This window comes from Spermophilus citellus (genome assembly GCF_964194105.1).
Source record: "Spermophilus citellus genome assembly, chromosome: X".
Taxonomy (NCBI): Eukaryota; Metazoa; Chordata; class Mammalia; order Rodentia; family Sciuridae; genus Spermophilus; species Spermophilus citellus.
Window position 1 is genome coordinate 48,329,787 of NC_138190.1, and position 13,067 is coordinate 48,342,853.

Genomic DNA, 13,067 nt, shown 5'->3' on the forward strand with positions numbered 1-13,067 from the left:
TTAAAGTAAGCAGATACATTACGGGCATCACTAATAGCTCCCACAGCCTCTAGGATTTTTAGTGCTTGCACCACATAGATGGAGTCCGAAATGAGATTAAAAGGAAAAGAACACTGTTTAAACACCTCAATAACAATTTGCAGTTCTACCCATTGTGGATTTCCAGGAGCAAATTGATGCTGGACAGGGGGAGAATCATTAATGACATAAGCTCCCATTCCAGACTTGGAACCATCAGTAAAAATATTAACAGCCCCCGGAATTGGACTGGATGAAGTTACTTTAGGGAAAATAATAGGATGTTCCTTAACAAAATGGAGTAACGGATGAGAAGGGTAATGATTATCAATATCCCCTTGAAACGAACAACATAGAATAGCCCAGTTATCTAGAGTAGCACACAAAACATTAAGTTGAGCTTTAGTATAGGGTATAATAAGAGAAGAAGGTGATTGTCCGAAAAATTGAATGCTTTGTTGAATCCCTTTAAGTGCTAATGCTGCAACAGCATCAGGATAATATTCTAAGGATTTTCCTGGGGATACATGTGGGTGTATCCATAGCAAAGGTCCATCTTGCCATAGTACTCCAGTAGGCTGCCGCATAGTGGCAAGCACACATAATTGAAAAGGTTTATCACTCTGGAGCCTGCATAAAGTGGCATGTTGTATAGCTTCTTCTACTGTCATAAGGGCCGCTCTAGCCTCTTTGGTGAGGCTACGAGGGGAAGTAAGATCTGGATCACCTTTAAGAGTAGCATACAAAGGCTGTAGTACAACATTAGAAATATGTAAATATCCTCGTATCCAATTAATATCTCCCAGCAGTTTCTGAAAATCATTTAGAGTTTGAAGATCCTGAGTTCGTATGGTGATTTTTTGTGGTTGTAATTTGTCATACCCAATTGTTGCTCCCAAATACTTAATAGAATCTCCTGTTTGAACCTTTTCAGGTGCTATATGCAGCCCACATTGTGCTAACAACTTCACGAGGTCGTCATAGGCCTCATGAACTGTTTGTTCTGATTTAGCAGCCAATAATACATCATCCATATAATGAATGATCTTGATGGAGGAGTACTTTTGTCTGAGGGGCACAAGTGTCTTCCCTACATACATCTGACACATTGTGGGACTATTAGCCATTCCCTGCGGCAACACTATCCACTCAAACCTTTGATCTGGTTCCTCGTGGTTACACGAGGGAAGGGTAAAGGCAAAACGCTGCGAGTCTTTAGGATGTAAAGGAATAGAAAAGAAACAGTCTTTAATGTCAATAACAATAATGTGCCAGCCTTGAGGAACAGAAGAGAGCAGAGGCAGCCCTCTCTGAATGGGCCCCATAGGTTGCATTTGAGCATTAACCGCTCGTAGATCATGCAGTAGGCGCCACTTCCCTGATTTTTTCCTAATGACAAATATGGGAGTATTCCATGGAGAAGTAGAGGGTTGGATGTGACCCAAGTCAAGTTGTTCTTTAACTAAAGCATGGGCTGCTGCCAGTTTAACCGAGGGAAGAGGCCACTGAGGCACCCAAACAGGCTCCTCGGTGAGCCATGTTATGGGTATTTGAGCCTCAGCGGCCCCTAGGAAAAACCCAGACCAAATCTGTCAAGCTTTTGATGACCTTGTACAGGATGCTTACGTCCCTGTAAATGTTTTCCTAGTCCTAAACCTGGCCTATACCCCATATTGTGCATAATTTGTTGGGACACTGGGGAATAGTCATTACTAAGAGTGAACCCCATGTCTTTCATCAGGTCACGGCCCCATAAAGAGATAGGTAAATTAAGTACATAAGGCTGAAAAGTACCATGATGTCCTTCCGGGTCCTTCCAGGAAAGATGTCTACAGCTAACCTGAGGAGCCTGGGCATATCCAAGTCCTCTCAGAGATTGATCAGAAGTCTGCACTGGCCATCCCTTAGACCAGTCCTTAAGTGCAATGATGCTACGATCTGCACCTGTATCAAGTAAGCCCACAATTGATTTACCTTCTATGCTTAATTCCAAAGTAGGGCGATTACTCATATCTAGTGACAAATAAGCACAATTCCCTCCGGTGGTACCAATCTCATTCCCTGTCCGTGACTTTGAGTCTGCAGGGAAATGATCATGTAAACTAGGCAAAACCAGTAATTGAGCAATCCGATCTCCTGGGGAGATGGACACAATGCCTTTTGGAGCTTCCACCATAACCTTTACTATCCCTACAGTATCAGGACTTATGACTCCAGGGAAAACATGAAGACCTTGCAAAATGGAAGATGCACGTCCAATTAGCAAACCTACAGTGCCAGGTGGTAGAGGCCCTTTGAACTCAGTTTCCACCAATTGGACTCCCATCTTAGGTGTTAACACGAGTCTGGAGGTGGAACAGAGGTCCAATCCCGCGGCACCTGTAGTGGCTCTCCGCGTTTCATGGGATGGCGTAGAGATGGCCATGTCTCGGGTTCGGGTGTGACATTCTCCACTGCCCCATATATTTGCGGGCCCTGGGGTCGGGGGCCCCGTCGGCCGTTTTTTGGCCCAGCTGAAATAAGCTGTCCATGGATGTCCCTCACTGATGTACACTCCTTTGCCCAATGCTTCCCCCTTTTGCACCTTGGACACAATCCCGGTGATCGAAGGCCAGTGGAAGGGCCACCGTGAGGAGGTCCAGTAAAATTGACATTTTTGGGACACTCACGTCTGATATGACCGGGTTGACCACAATGGAAGCATGTTCTGGCGGCAGGATTGCCCCCTTTTGCAATCCGAAGGACAGCAGCTGCAAGACCTGCATTAGTTAAAGGCCCTCCAATCTCTCTACACACTTTCATCCATACTTCTATGCCTTTGTTCTTATAAGGAGCGATTGCTGCTTTACATTCCTTGGTGCATTGCTCAAAGACCAATTGCTTAACAAGGGGCATGGCTCTATCAGGATCCCCAAAAATCTTTCCAGCAGCATCCACCATCCTTGCTACGAAATCTGAAAAGGGTTCTGTAGGGCCTTGTAAAATCTTGGTCAAATTACCAGACACTTCTCCTCTATTTGGAAGTGACTTCCATGCCCGAATGCAAATGTTATTAATTTGATCATATACCTCAGGAGGGAATCCTGTCTGTTGATTAGCAAATCTACCTTGCCCCAAAAGCATGTCCTTATCCCAATGAGGATGTCCTGCTGCATGGTTTTGGGCGGCCTGCTCTATTACGCCCTCTAGCATAAATGCTCTCCAGTCCAAATACTTGCCCGGAGAAACACAAGCCCGAACAAGGCTAGCCCAATCAGAGGGAGTCATACAGAATCTAGACAGACTCTCCACCTGAGTTAATGTGAAGGCGGCATCCACCCCATAAGTGCGTACAGACTCTGCCAGGGTCTTCACAATTTTGAAATCTAAAGGCTCCGAAAATCTTCCCCTATTCTCATCCTGAAAAACTGGATAAGCAAGACCCATCTCAGCGTTAACAGCCTTCCATGTTTGAGCATGGAAAGCTCTCCCCGAAACACCCCCACCATACGGCGGTGGGTCCGGAGGATCACATTTCTTGAGCCCCGGTCTATCTTCGTTCCCTTCTCCAGCAGCTAAACTCCCTAGCTGGCGAGACAGCCTCCCAAGCTCCTCCTCCTCATCCTCCTCTTCTTCTGACCCGCTTCCACATGGGGGTGTGCGCAGCGCACTGAGATCTGGATACAAGCGTTTCCTCCCCTGCTTCTCGCTCCGCACGCTCCCATCCTCCCGAGATACCTCACCTTTTGTCAGAGATAATCGTCTCCTCCCCTGTTTCACGCTCCGCACACTCCCATCCTCCTGAGATATCGCACTGCCTGCTGTCTCCGATTTCTCCTCATGTAACTTTTCTAAAACCTCCTGTCCTTTAGCAAGTGCGTCATGACATCTGCCATCTGTGAGGCAACTACGGACTATCTTCCAAAGGGGAATCACCCCACCCTCCAATATGCCCTGCTCACAAGCAAAGTCAAGATCCTTGCCCAATTTATCCCAACAAGGCATAGTAAGGCTGCCCGAATATGCAAACCACGGTGCAGCAACATCTACTTTCTGCAAAAATCTCTGTAAGATACTATGTTTCACTTTCAGGCCTTTGGAACGTAACAGGCCGTCTAGTGCCAGAAGAAGCGGGCTTGAAGATGTGACACCCATGACACAGCAACAGAACAGATACAGAGGACAAAACGAAAGTACACAGAAACAAAAGAAAAGTACACAGTGCAGCTGCAATAAAATATGAGGCTCTCTCTGTCTTTGTAGAGGAGCTGACTCCGCTTTGATTGCGGGTCCCACTAACCGGGACTATCAGGTCCCGCCCACCGGGACTATCGTGTCCCACTCACCGGGACTGTCGGGTCCCACCCACGGGACTATGGGGTCCCACTTACCGGGACTGTTCAGTGCACCACCTCTGACGACTTGCAAGTTTTGATTTTCCCGGGTCTCGGCACCACTTGTCGCGACCCCCTTGCCCGCAAGGAAGACGCAACACCGGGAATCTTCTTACAGCTGTTTATTCAAGCTCTCGAGAGTTCTTCTAATCTCCCAGAAGCCCCTCCCAGCCTTAATAAAGTATCCAAACACCCAATGCGAAGCTGCCACGTGGAGCTTTCTCGTAGGGTGTCAAAGAACCATGTGCCAACTCTCCCAAAGAAGGAGTTGTTTATCACAGACCACCACAAGGCCAGCGCCATCTTGTAATGGCGACCACAGTCCGCAGAAGCGGCTCGCCACATCAAGGAATCATTTTGCAGTATGTGAATGGCCTGTTTACATCCAGCCCTGACTATGAACACTGCCTTTCCAACATTCTTACTGTATTGAACCACCTCACCTCTTGTGGATATAAGGTGTCACTAATGATGCTCAGATTTTTAAATAACAAGTCATCTATATGTGATTACAGGTTAGCCACAGAATCTGCAGTTTGATATCAAATTGGAAGCAGGCTATCTTGAGCCTTAGACAATCCAGGAAGAAGAAGCAGTTGTATGGATACCTGGGAATGACAGGATTCTGCTGTATCTGGATCACTACTTTTGGACTAATAGTTAAACCCTTGTATGAGATCTTAATAGAAACAGAAATTGAGTCTTTGCTTTGGATCCCAGAGTGCCAAACTGCCTTTGAGAGATTAAAACAAAGCCTCATAGCAGCCCCCAACTCCAGGACTGCCTGTTTTACAAAAGCAGTTCAGACTACATATACATGAGAAGCAAGTTACAGCCTTTGGAGTTTTCTTACAGACACTGAAAAACATATTTTGATCTGTAACTTATTTGTCAAAACATCTTGACCACACAGCAAAAGAATGGCCCTTACCCTGCCTTTAGGCAATGACTGTCACTTGTGATTTACTATAAGAGGCTGAGAAGTTTATTCTAGAATAACCCATTGCTATTCCCCACTAAGTCCTGGTCCTACTAAAAAAGAAAGGTAGCTACTGTTTGACTGCTGAAAAGGTGGGGAGATACATGCCATTCTACTTTACAACTGAAATGTCAATCTTAAAACCATGTCTGCCTTAAGTCCAACAATCCTGTTGCCAGCAGATGATAATGGGCCACTACGACATGATTGCTTAGAGATCTTGGAGACTGTTTTCTCCCCCAGGTTGGATTTGTTTGATTAGACTATGAAAGAGTCCAGACTGGAACCTTTTTACTAGTTTCATGGACAATGTGCCAGTGGATAGCTGTGTACATATGGTCACAAAGCAACAACTACTGGAAGCTCAGGCTTTGCCACTGGGAACATCAGCCCATAAAGCTGAGCTAATTGCTATGACAAAAGCTCTCAGACTGTCCAAAGGAAAAAAGGTAAATATTTACTCTGGCTCAAAATATCCTTCCATGGTAGTACATAAACATGGAAAAAAAGAGGGCTCCTCACCAATGAAAAGAAGGATATTAAACATACCATTGAAATCCTGACATTAATAAAGGCTGTGACTGAAACAATCATGCACTGTTCAGTCATTAGAAGACTGACACTTATGTGGCCAGGGAAAATCAGGCCTCTGGTAGGGCAGCCAAAAGGGCCATGAACAACAAAGTGTTTATTAGGGCCCTTATATCTCAGCTTGAATTAGGCGAATACAAACCTCTTTGTACTGAGAATGATGAAAAATAGGGCCCAAAGTAAAGTTTTGACTCCTGAAATAGCTCTGCAAAGTGGAGATGAAATTCCCATGGGTTCATCTTCCTGCATGAAGCATTGGTCTGACCCTGCATGAGAGTACTCACTATAGGAGGGCTGCCTTGATAAATTTCATCAAGCCCCACTTACAAGGGCCTTGCTTCCAACAGGCTATTCATTAGGTGACTCAGAACTGTGTATTATGCACCCCAAATAATCTGAAGACTGAAAGACAGTCAATTATAGAAGAAACATAATAAGTAGGAATGTAGTTTTTGATGATTGAAGAATAGATTTTATCCAGATGCCCTCAGTCACGGAAAACTTCAGAATTTTTCTTGTATTGGTAGATAGCTTCTCAGGGTGTGTTGAAGCTTATCCCATTAGAAGAGAAAACACTTTGGAAACAACTTAAGTCCTCTTAAAGAAGCTAATCCCAAGATACATGCTCCCCTCTTTAAAGCAGAATGACTATGAATTGTCTTTTGTTTCAAAAGTGACCCAACAAGTGAGCAAAGTGTTGAATATCCAATAGATGTTACATGCATCCTGGAGAACCCAACCTATAGGGAAAATGGAATAAAATAAATAATACCTTAAAAAATCAGTGGCTAAATTCTGCCAAGAAACCCACCTGCAATGGGATAAGGCATGGCCAATTGCTCTCTGGATGCCACTGAACCCATAAGTGGGTTTGAATTGAGCCCTTATTAAATAGTGTTGGGGTTTGAGTGTGCAGAGTTTAGCTACCTCAGGCATGACATTTTGCAAGAGCTGTGGCTGTGATTTAGGTCAGCTGAGGCAGACCTCAGTTAGGAGGAGGAAAAGTTCTCTTCCCCTTATCGCAAGTCACAAGTTCTGCATGGTTTGGCCAAGAGGAAGAAGCTTCCTGCATACTTGTCCTGGGAACAGTACATTCTAAAGAAACAAATGCATCCTCAGAGGATTAGATAATGTCTACAAAGAACTTTGGGAGGGTACTTATCAAATGAACAGGAACGATCTGAATTTAGCTCTGTGTACCCGCTGAGGCATGATATTTGGGCAATGTGGGTAAAGTGTTATTGAAGAATTGCTTGCTTTGTTAGAAGAAGAATACAAAAGGAACTTGCAAATAAATCTCAGCATGCAGTCGCAACTGCTGCCTTTGCTCTGCATCCCCTGTGTCCTGGTTATTTCGCAACCCTTACCCAGGGACCCGAACGCTCTAGACGTTCACAATTGGCGCCCGAAACAGGGACCCTGCTGTATTGACAGGAAGGGTAAGTTCTTTTTCTTTATATTACAGGGTGATGGGACAATCTTCATTTTCTCCTTTTTTACGTATTCTTAGGCATTCACTTGCCGTCTATGGTATTAACATTTCTCATTCTGATATAGAGATGTGTCTTAAGGTGGTCAGGGAATGGAATCCCTGGTTCCCAGAGGAAGGATCTATGGATGTGGATAATTGGAAACGGGTCTGTCATAATGTTGAAAAGGCCATGAGGCAAGGTGAAAAAATTCCGATTCGGTTTTGGTCTATCTGGTCTATTTTATATACAATGTTTAAAGCTATGGAGGAAGAAAGGTTGATTGGCAATTTACAAAAGGAGCTAGCTCCCTCTATTTTAGATCTCCCTCTGGATATTAGTGAAAAAGAAGAGGTAGTAAAAGATACGCAACAATTGACTCATAATTCTTCACAAAATTCTGCTGATTTAACTAGTAATGATACGGAAAAGAAAACGAAAGTAAAAACGGTGATCGATGATCGCTCCGTTTCGGAACAATTCAAACTTGTTATGGAGGAAGTTCTGGGATGTCTTAATAAATTAGAAGCTAAAATGGACCCTAGGCCTTTATCGGGAACCAAGCCCTCTGCCCCTCCGGCCACCAACCCTTTTTTGGCAGCTTCTTTAAAGGCTGTCCAGGAAATGGACTCAGAACCTTCTGACGATGAGGACGAAACTCCCTTCTTTGCTTTTCCTATAATCAGGCCTGATCCAGAAAATGGAATGGCACAGACACCTCGGTATGAGGGGATTGATATTGATCATATTGGCAGATTAAAAAAGGCAGTGACAATGTACAGACCTCAATGCCATTATGTAAAAGAATTGCTTAATGCTTTTGCTACTCATTACAATAATTTTGCTCCTGAGGATTGGAAGATTGTGGGCCGTGCTCTTCTACGGGAACCTGAATATCTTCAATGGCACATGTCGTTTTTAAAAAAATGTGCCACTAAGGCTAAAAAAAATGGTAACAGTCAAAACCCTGTTATTCGTGCAGTAGGATACCCTATGTTATCTGGCACTGGTATGTATGATGATATTCAACATCAAATCAATATTCCTCCTGAGATTCATGAGCAATTGAAGGAAATAGCTTTAGAAGCTTGGGACAAAATTAGACCTACTGGAGAACATTATGGCTCATGGACAAAAGTTTCACAAAAACCCAATGAACCTTATGTAGAATTTTTGTCTAGATTAAAATTGACAATTGAACGAACTGTGGTAGGAGAGGCTGCCAGGCAACAATTACTACGTTTGCTGGCTTATGAAAATGCTAATGAAGATTGTAAACGAGCCATTTTACCGATTAAAGATACAGGAGATATTCATACATACTTAAAGGTGTGCAAAGATATAACATCAGAATCGAGAAAGATGCAATTATTTGCTGAAAGCATGGCCTCTACATGGCATACTTTGCAGAATACTAATCGAAATTTGGCTAACATGAAGTGTTTTGGGTGTGGCCAGACTGGACATCTGAGAAAAAATTGTAAGCGAAATAATGAAAAGGAAACTAGGGGACCCGGAATATGTCCTAAATGCAAAAGGGGTAAACATTGGGCTCGAGAATGTAGAATGAAAAATGCAGCCACTCTTGCAGTTCAGGGAAACGGTCCATCGGGCCGGACCCCAGGCCCTGGACAAATAAACGGGGGCAACCCACAATCTTTTCCCTACAACCCGCAACCCAATATAGTGCCGCCGTGGATATCCCAGACTTAAGTGATTTTGATCTCCAGGGTGGTGCTATGCCTAAAAGAATACCCACAGGAATATTTGGGCCACTACCTCCAGGGACTTTCGCTTTGCTCACAGGACGCTCCAGCCTTAATGCTAAAGGTATTACTGTCCATTTAGGCGTTATTGATGCAGACTATGAAGGAGAAATTCAGATTTTGATGTCTTCTCTTGCTGATGTTCATTTCTCAAAAGGAGAAAGAATTGCCCAACTTCTCTTATTACCTTACCTCCCTATAGGGGATTCCTCTAATCAGAGGCAGGGCAGATTTGGCAGTACTGACACACAAAGTGTTTTTGGGGCCACACAAATTACTAAAATGCAACCCCTTATAAAAGTAAAGCTAGGGACTAAAATGATTAGTGCTTTAATTGATAGAGGATATGATATTACTATAATAAAAACTCAAGATTGGCCGTCCAATCTTCAGTATCAAGTTATACCCTGTCATATTAAGGGAGTTAGCTCGGCTCCCGTTCAAAGTATTGGCCAAGCTTTAAACCATATAACTATTCAATCAGATGACGGACAAATAACTGTATTAAAACCCTACATTCTAGAAGTTCCTCTTAATATAGTCGAAAGGGATATTTTAGAACAATGGGGAGCTTATATTCAATTTTAACTAATTCTAGATGGAGCCACTGAAAATTATGTGGAAATCCGAGGACCCTTTATGGATTGAACAATGGCCTTTAACAAAAGAAAAGTTAGATGCTGCTCACCTGTTGGTCAAGGAACAATTACAACAAGGTCATATTGAATTTTCTACATCCCCATGGAACTCACCTATATTTGTCATAAAAAAGAAGTCTGGTAAATGGAGATTATTAACTGATTTAAGGGAAGTGAATAATTCCATGTACCCTATGGGGGCTTTACAACCTGGAATCCCCTCTCCTGCTATGTTACCAAAAGATTGGCATATTGTAGTTGTTGATTTACAGGATTGTTTCTTTACTATTCCTGTTCACTCTGTTGATTGTAAGCGTTTTGCTTTTTCTTTACCGCAAATTAATCATAAAGGACCTCATTTTCGGTATCAATGGAAAGTATTACCCCAAGGAATGATGAATTCCCCTACAATGTGTCAAATTTATGTCGATGCAGCATTAAAACCTATCCATAAAAATTGGCCTCAGTTATATATTTTTCACTATATGGATGATATTCTCTTTTCAGAACCTGATAAACAGGAACTTGATGATTTATTACAAAAATTGCCAATTTATTTTCAACCTTATGGGTTAATAATTGCCCCTGAAAAGATACAGAAGGAGGATATCATCAAATACTTGGGATATACAGTTACCAGACAAAAGATAATTCCTCAAAAATTATCAATCAGGAAAGATAATTTAAAAACACTTAATTATTTTCAAAAATTATTAGGGGATATTAATTGGTTACGACCTTCTTTGGGGATACCTACTTATCAGTTAAGTCATCTGTTTTCATTGTTACAGGGAGATCCTGCACTTAATAGCTCTCGTATAATTACTAAAGAAGCCTCTGATGAGTTGACTTTTGTAGAACAGCACATTAAAAATGCATTCCTTCAGAGAATAGATTTACAAGCCCCCATTTCTCTTTATATCTTAAATACATTTCAATATCCTACTGCAATTCTGGGACAGCATGAGCTTCCTTTAGAGTGGATTTATACAAAACATAGATTCTCCAAAAATATTATGCCATATGCTGACCAGATTGCATTATTAATTGAACAAGGAAGACAGAGAAGTATAACCCTGACGGGCAATGACATTTCTCACATAATTACCCCATTGCCTAAAGACCAATGGACTTACTTGGTACAAATGACTGAAATGTTACAAATAGCATTGGCTGAATACACCAGAGGTATTTCCTATCATTTCCCCAAGGGCAAATTATGGGACATGCTAAAACGTCAACAATTTGTAATTAATAATATTATTAGTGAATATCCTTTAGACAATGTTGTTACTGTGTTTACTGATGGATCAAAAACTAAAAGTGCTTATTGGACAGAGAATCAATATTGGGTTCAAATAACAAACTATCAATCTGTCCAACAAAATGAATTATTTGCAGTCATTCAAGTTTTAAATGATTTTGATAATCAAGACATTAACATTCTTACTGACTCTGCATACATGATGGGAGTAGTTAAAAATATATTTACTGCAGTAGCCTATTCTAATAAACCTGCTCTACAGAATCTTTTTCTTACCTTACAAAAACTTTTACAAGCTCATAATGCTCGCATATTTATAGATCATATTAGATCACACTCTAGATTACCAGGATTTTTGACATATGGTAATGCTCAGGTAGACAAATTAGTGATGTTCAAAACTCCTCAAGAAGAACATAATCTGTTTCATTCTAATGCCGGACATTTACACATTAAATATAAGATTCCATATAAACAAGCAAAACAAATTATTAAAAATTGCCCAGTTTGTCGACCTTTACATCTTAGGATTGTACCTTCCGGAGTAAATCCTAGAGGGATTCAACCTAATGAATTATGGCAAATTGATGTTACACATGTTCCCTTGTTTGGATGTTATTCTTGTATTCATGTTACTATTGACACATACTCTAAATTTTTGTGGGCTACCGCTCAAATTGGAGAAACCACCCGTCATGTTTTTCAACACTTAGTGGAAACATTTGCTATTATGGGAATTCCCGCTATGATTAAAACTGATAATGGTCCAGCTTATACTAGTAAAAATTTTAAAGATTTTTGCAAATTATATGATATTGTTCATCTAACCGGAATAGAATATAATCCACAAGGACAAGCTTTAGTAAAACGTGTACATGCTACGCTTAAAACACAAATTAAAAAATTAAAAAGGAGGAAAACGACAGATTTAAATATGCACTTGTTTAGACATTTACAAAATCAACCTAAAGCATTGTTACATCAAGCCTTATTTATTTTAAATTTCCTTAATCTTCCACAAGGAGAAATATTGACAAGAGCAGAACGACATTTTGAGCAAAAAACCTTAGAAACAGTTCATGAACCAATCTGGATAAAAATTGCGGCAGATGCTGAATGGCAGCCAGGGATTTTACTTTATAGAGGAAAGGGCTATGCATATGTTTCAACAGAAAATGGACACCGGCAGTGGCTCCCAGGGCAGTGGATGCAGATCCGTCACAATCAGAACGGCACCAATGGGGGCACCCTATCCACTACCCCAGCTGAGGAATCAAGATCCTGAGCTTGATGTTCCGGTGGCAGCAATGGCGCGTCTTCATCTTGGGGCCCGACGTCGTCGACGTCCTAATTTTTCTCCCTTACCTTCGTGGGGTCAAATTAAAAAGCTGAGTGGGGAAGGGCAAAAGGTGCTGCAACGAACAGGGAAGAGTTGCACCCCAGAAAATTTATTTCTAGCCATGTGTGCATTATTGACAGTGTCTTCCGCTTCTGAGGTACAAAATAATAATACTCACTATTGGGCCTATATTCCCAATCCACCTTTGCTGGAACCTGTTACTTGGGGAGACATGGATATTACCTTATATACTTCTCCTGCTCTTTTATCTCCCCCTTGGAACAATTTAACATATATGAATATTAATGATGGAACACCATTTAATTTCACTTATAAGAGTAATAACAGTAAACCTATATGCTTGGGCGTTCCTCCTTGCTTACAATTAGATTGGCAACATTGGATATTAGTTGGAAACTGGAGTGATGGTTCTCGAACCCGTTTACAACGGTTGTCTGCATGACCTGGGATAATATAACTGAACAAAAATACCCTGTGTTCCCCGAGTGCCCTGATTTTACTTATCAGGACTTGAGATACTCCTCCTTCATATGGCAGGAATGTTTAGGTAAATTTGGGAAGATATTTCAGGATATTATCATGTGGGGTCCTTATGGGATGTTCTTAAAA